The sequence below is a fragment of the Belonocnema kinseyi genome, chromosome 7 (assembly GCF_010883055.1).
Source record: "Belonocnema kinseyi isolate 2016_QV_RU_SX_M_011 chromosome 7, B_treatae_v1, whole genome shotgun sequence".
Classification (NCBI taxonomy): Eukaryota; Metazoa; Arthropoda; class Insecta; order Hymenoptera; family Cynipidae; genus Belonocnema; species Belonocnema kinseyi.
In genome coordinates, this window is record NC_046663.1 from 137,442,214 (window position 1) to 137,449,058 (window position 6,845).

Sequence of the window (6,845 nt, forward strand, 5' to 3'; positions counted from 1 at the left end):
TATTGAGTCTTGAATGTCTTCACAACAGGATTATTCTGGGTACAGCACATAGAGTTGCAAATGGAAGAGACCCTCTTCTTAAAATGGTCAGGAATCACGAGGCAGTAGGCAAAGTAGCATTTCTGTACAAAGCAGCGGAGGAGGCCGCTGAAACACTCGGACTTGACTTCAGTATTAGGGGTGAGCAAAATGCATCAAATTTAATCCATCTCGAGTACTCACTCCTGAAAGGCCGAGATTAAGAAAGCACAAGAGAAAAACTTTCGTGAACAGCTCCTCGATAAGAGGATGCACGGTATTTTCCACAGAAATGTGAAAGATCAGTCCATGCCTTGTGAGCTAACGTTTGCTTTCCTTAAATCGCCCGGACTGAAGTCTGGTACAGAGGGTTTCATTTTTGCATGCCAAGAAGGTGTCATTTCCACCTTAACATAGCGTCGCCACATTTTGAGCCAAGACATTCCCGATGATAGCTGCAGGGCGTGCCATGCACACCTCGAGCATTTAGCTCACATACTATCTAGTTGTCCAACACACGCGGGAACGACCTACATTCAAAGGCACAATGCGGCACTAAGAGTGCTTTATTACCATCTCTGTCACTCCTACGGCATTCACCTTAATATCGCTCCTCTAAATGCTCCTAGGGAAATTAAGTCAATTGTCGAGAATGGGAAGTGCCGCATATACTGGAACTTTATATTCTCGACAATTGTTTCTGTTACTCACTCGAGGCCTGACATGGTTCTTCTCGACTTCGAGAAGCAAACCATGTTCGTTATCCAATTTTCGGCACCAGTTGACAAACCATCATAGCCAAGGAGAATGTAAAGAAAGAGAGGTATCGAGACCTTATAAGGGAGTTGCAACGATTGTACCCGGAATATTCTGTTAAACTGATCGTCCTTATCATCGGCGCTCTTGGAGGTGCCAAGCTTTCACTTGCTAATAGCCTAAAAAGCATCCCTGCGTGTCATTAATATGCTAGAACACTTGGGGGAAAAATGCAGAAGGCGGTTGTCCTTGGGTCACTCCGTGTTCTTAGCCGTCACGAGGCTTTTGCTGGATCGTCGTATTGATTCCTTTACAGACTGTAACCACCTATCTCACGGTAGTGAGACGTGGTTGTGGCTGAAATTTTACCGCGATTTCGCTGGAAGCGGGTGCAATTTTTCAGATTAGCACCCGCTCCCGGCGAAATCCTGCGGTTGTCCTTATGACGAATTTTTAATTATATATGCAATGTAGAAATTGTTTTTTGACACAGGTTGCCTCAAAATCTCGACATTAAATGAAATCCTGGAAAGACAGTTTTCACATGAAACTAATACCTGCTCATTATGGATGAGAATGAAAAACATGAATTATATATAGAAAACGTCTATTAGATTCTGAAACATAATACACGAAATGTAATATAACTGACGTTACGTTACGTACGTGCAAAGTTCGCTTGTAAGTCAAATGCCCTAAAATTTGTACCCAGTTTAATAAAGATGTTAACAATCATTTAACTGTGCTTAAGGTATTTGTCGGAAAAAACGACTTATTACAAAAATGTATGAAATTTAACCAGCATAAGAAGCACTTTGAGGTATATCGAACTGTAAAGTTAAAATTGAATCGCCCATCAGGAAACCAAATTAATTAACATCAAATTCAGAACTTTTTGCACGTTCGGCCTATACCTCACAGAAAAAAAGCAAAGTAACAGTAAATAAACTCCTGTCGGGACTAAATGGTATTATATAATTGTATGAGAAACTATGAAAAAGACAATGTCAATATCATGAACATTATAAGCGTGTAACCGATAATTTCACCCGCAAAGATTTTGCAAAAAATACAATCAAAACAACAAATTTGATGTCATTTTTCATTTAAGAGAGACTGACAAGCAGTAGTGCGATAACACTGCACTCTCTCTCGTTCCGGCTTCATCGTTCACCGTACCATAGAAACAGAAAGAACACAGAGGCACGTGTAAGGCTTCGTTTGCAAAGTTGCCGTTATCACTTCCGGGACCGTTGCGTACATAGTCTGTAAGGTTATTGGTACAGATCTCTACTGTACTCTAGCAAAAGTTTCGGGTAAAAGCTACCACAGGGTTCGCATCCAGCTCCTTAATCCTGCCGTCAGGCGGCCTATTGTTTCGGTGTCGAGTTGAGTGTTGGCGGTACAGTCTTCTTCAACATGACGCAAGGTTTGCATTGCGAACCCTACGCAGAACTCACCATCGCGATACATTAAGAAGAGAAAGAGAGAGAGAGACTAGGAAAAAAGTTCCATCTCTTCCAGCCCTCCTCTTTCTGCAATCCCGTTTGCCACATTGGTATATGAGGCCTTTGTTGTTCCCCCTTTTTTAAAATTAGAATTTCCTTCACACTCATTGCAAAACCGAGTTTATTGTAGAAGCCCCCAATATAAACAGCCGAAAACAATCGGCCGTTTTTAGGGCCAACACATTTTTCTAATGAAGGAATAACTGATTGTTTGAATACATGCAATGAATTACTAAAATAAAAAAAAAATATTTATCAGTTACATAAATTTAAGTATCAACAGCAAAAAAAGGAATTTTTAACAAACAAAAATAAATTTCAAACACAAAATTGTTTTAGTTTTCACAAGTGATGAATTTTCAACCCAACTGTTCAATGTTCAATCAAAGAAGATGACGAGGCCCCATAATATGTATTCCTATACTGCATCTCTCTTCCTAGTGTCTATCTTTCTCTTCCTAATGTATCGCGATGGTAGGGTATTGCGTAGGGTTCACAGTGCAAAAATTGCTTCTTGTTGAAGAAGACTGGTCCACCAGCACTCGACTTGACCGAAACAATAGGTAGCGGTGGTAGCCTTTGCTCAAAGTTTCGATGCGCGGCTGATGCATCACCATGCCACTCGGGGCATCCAGGTAGGTCGAAATTTTGGCTGAGACTGCCTTCCGAAAAATATCTTTAAAAATATCTCAATATAGATGCTTGACTTGATTAAGAATCATATATTATATTTTTAACTTGTGGCAAATTGAAAAACATCATGACGATCACTTCGAAGTCGTGCAGGTCACGGTTAAACTTGATGTATGTATTAAAAAGGATGAACGCATAGATTTCAAAATAATGTGAATTTTAGAATTTTTATTTAAAAGATTAATTCTATAATGGTAGTTTCCAAATATATCCTGAACATAGTCAAAAATTTGATTTAAATTTCTTATTCAATTACAGTAACATTTGTTAATATTTTCTGAAAAATTTCAAAATGTTAAAATGCATATAAAATTTGTAATTTTCTTTAAAATTAAAAATGCCATTAGTAGAATTCGCAAGTTTTCTTGTCTTCTACTACAAACGTCCACGATTATTCCTAGTATTCTTAAAAAAAAAACAAAGGCTGACTCAATTGGCAAACAACTTTCAAAACTATGAGTGCCTGTGACATGAGGGCCGAAAGACATAGATCCGTTAAGAAGCAAAGGGAAAAATGTTGTACGATCATACCACAATCGTAAAAATGCAAATGCAATAATAATGTAAGTACAAAGTTTTATAGCGTATGACCAGTTGTAATATCTCTAGAAGAATGGAATAGAATGGGCACCTACGATTCACAAACATCAGTATTAGTCGGTACTTAACAGTTACGTAATTTCATTTTAATTTCGGAATATCAATCATGTTAAAGATTTAATATCTATGTTGACATAAAGAAATGTTTAATAAATTTTAATGTCAAATGCATATTAACCTCTTCGTTGGCCTAGAGAATTCGACAAAAAGTGCCCAAAATGACAGGAAAATTTGTATCCTGCGGTTTTTGAGGGCGATGATTACGAATCTGAATTTAAAATTCGAAAATTAAAAAAGGCGAATCTAATATTTGGAGTAAAATACAAAAATGGCTCGATTTGAATAAATCTTGGTACTTATGAATTATTTAGGTTGCTGATTACGAATCTAATTTTTTTCATTTTCATCCGTCACTTTAGATCCGCCATTTTGAATCAATTAAAATTTTTGAATATGGTCCGCCATATTGGCGCCACCATTGAGAATTTTCATTTCAGATTCAGATTCAGCGCTTCCAAAAACCCCTACGTAAGACTTGGATGCCATATCAGGGCAAGTTAAATAGGAAAGAAAAGATAGACGCACTATTTCGCCACTGCCACATAGGGCACTGATTGACGTGACGCACTATTTCGTTAATGCCATCGAAGGGGTATATTAATAATTAACCCTAAGTGACCACACATGGGTCTTTGGGACCCAGAGGTTTTTTGTAATGAAGTTTTAAGTGCCTTAAGGCAAAGGGAGCAGGTCTATTGCAACATTCATCGATAGTTGAAGAGTTTAACTACACTTTAGGACGTTTAGCTTGAAACTGAGACCATTAGTTTATTTTAAGCAGCTATTTAAAAATTAAGTTGGGTCCTTTGGACCCAAGTGTGGTCAGTACGTTCGAAAGTGATTTTTTAAGTCAATTTTTTTTTAGCGTATACTGACTTCAGATTGAATAATAAAGTCTAGAAAGTATATTCGTCAATGTCAAAATTTTTTAAAAGATATATAGCGTACTATTTGCAGTATAACAAAAGATCGAAAAAAAAGACTGGTTGTGCCTCTTGTCGCCAAGCTGTTTCATGCCTACTATGTTTAATTTCACGAATTCATCAATATTTTGAAAAATTATTTTTTATGACAAGTAATCCAATAGAGTATTTTGACAAAAGAGCATCATTTATTTTTTCTGTTTTTGCCGGCATTCACTTCTCGAAATAAATATACTTTTTGAATAATACACTAAACTACTATTTTTTCAAAGCGGTACATCTGGAGAAGACGTAACTAAATTTTTAGCACTTAATATCGAAAATTAAAACAGTTATGAATTTTTAAATAAAAATAGTATTTTTTCTACTTTCTGGACCTCAAAAATTTCAATATGTAATTTCTGACAATACGACCTACATGATCTTTTAAAGTTACTTTTTGAGAAGTTCGAAAAAAAATTAGCAAGTAAAAATATTTTATAGTTTTTTTATAGTGATTTTTGTCGCCTGGGTCTTTTGGACCAAAGTGTGGGTTAGCATGTTACTCCACAGAAATGTGGTCACTAAGGGTTGATAAAGAAATTACTGTGTCATTGGATTAATATTAAATAATATTAACTTATATTGGAAGCAGGCATATAATATTACTTCACATGTATTTAATTCTACATTCCTAATATTATTTGGAAATAAATAATTATTTATCTTGAAATTTTATAAACTGTGATCTGGGATAACTTTGATAAAACTGCTAAATTGTTTCCAGAAATAATAGAAAAATATTTTATGAAATTATTTCCTTTAATTTATTTGTTTCTAGAATATGCCTTCATAATTAACGCTTGCTGTTTGACACCCATCAGTTTATATCAATATTTCGGATTTACTTAAATTTATTTATATATCTGAATGTTGCCCATTTTACATTATTTAATATTTATATCGATATGAAGAAATTTAGATTCAAATATAATTGTAAGTAAAAATTAATTATTCGTAAACTCACCCATTTATTAATATGTTATATATCAATAATTAATTAATAAATTATTTCATTATTGTCTCATGATCATATTTAGTTATGTTTTAATCACGTATAATATAATTTAGAATTAGGGAGAAATTGACAAATTACTATCAAGTAGATTTTATCTAGATTTCAAAAACAGAAACTCAGAGATTAAAATTATATTGCATGGACTGAGAGTAAAACTTCAGGGAGCTGAAAATAGGTTCTAAACCTAACTCTTTCGCATGGTAGTCTACTCCCTTCGGGATCGTTTAAAAGTATTTTCGGTTAAGTTTTCATCGGGCGTAAAACCTTTCATCATTTTGGAGGTTTAGATCTTTTAAAGATTGAATCCCTGGTACTTTTTTTTTATCAGTACACAAAACAAAAGACAGATACTCTGTACCTGCTCTCCTGGGGATTCAAACGCTAACCAGTTGCTACCGCAACCCATCCGTTTCTGAGAGATTGAGAAGGAGGCAACGTCCACTCGGGATGGGATCACTTTCTCTTAAGATCTTAAGAAGAGTTAAACATAACGGTTCCTGTTTCGTTGGTTCAGTGTTTAAAACCCAAAATGAGGAAAACCTATTATACTCACTCTGCGAGAAACTTCGCTCCGAACGATGTTTGAACAAGGTTACCACATGGAAAAATCACGTCCAGCAGGACTTCGGACATTAATTATCAAACAATATAAAAAAATACAACTGACAAACTACCGCTCTCTCTACCTCTCTCTCTCTCTCTCTTGGCAAATAATATAATATAAAGAAAAGACTGATAAGCTTACAAGAGTAAGGGGTTCTGGCAATTGGCGTATATCCGGTAAAAACTTCAAAAGCTTGAAACAGAGACGTGAATCGCTAAGTCTAGATAATGAAATTCAGTAAAGCATGAACTTAGTCTAGATACACGGATCTTTGGGATGTGATGAATTGCTCTGCATTTGTTTGTAAAACAATACCCTCGATATTAAGTACACTGAGACTTCTATTTAACCTTTTCTTGGGCGCTTCGTCGTAAAATTTACTACAAATGCGCAAACCCCCTTCCCTTACCACTTATTATTAGGCGCTGAGCCCCTACCTATTCCAAGATCAGTCTCTCTAGCACGGGTACGGCACTCTAGCCATCTATTCATCCATATATCCATCCATCCATCCAACTTTTCATCCATCCATCTATCTATCCATCCACTCACCCATCCGCCCAACCACCCCTCCATATAGCTACCAATCTATCTATCCATTCCGCTCATCCATCCATTTATGTACC

General features: G+C 35.9%; 1 protein-coding gene across 2 annotated transcripts in view; it reads right to left on the reverse strand.

The window, feature by feature from the left end:
- LOC117175998 (probable ATP-dependent RNA helicase DHX35) overlaps nucleotides 1-6,845 on the reverse strand; it is a 215,619-nt gene that overhangs the window by 108,035 nt on the left and 100,739 nt on the right. The window lies entirely within an intron of this gene.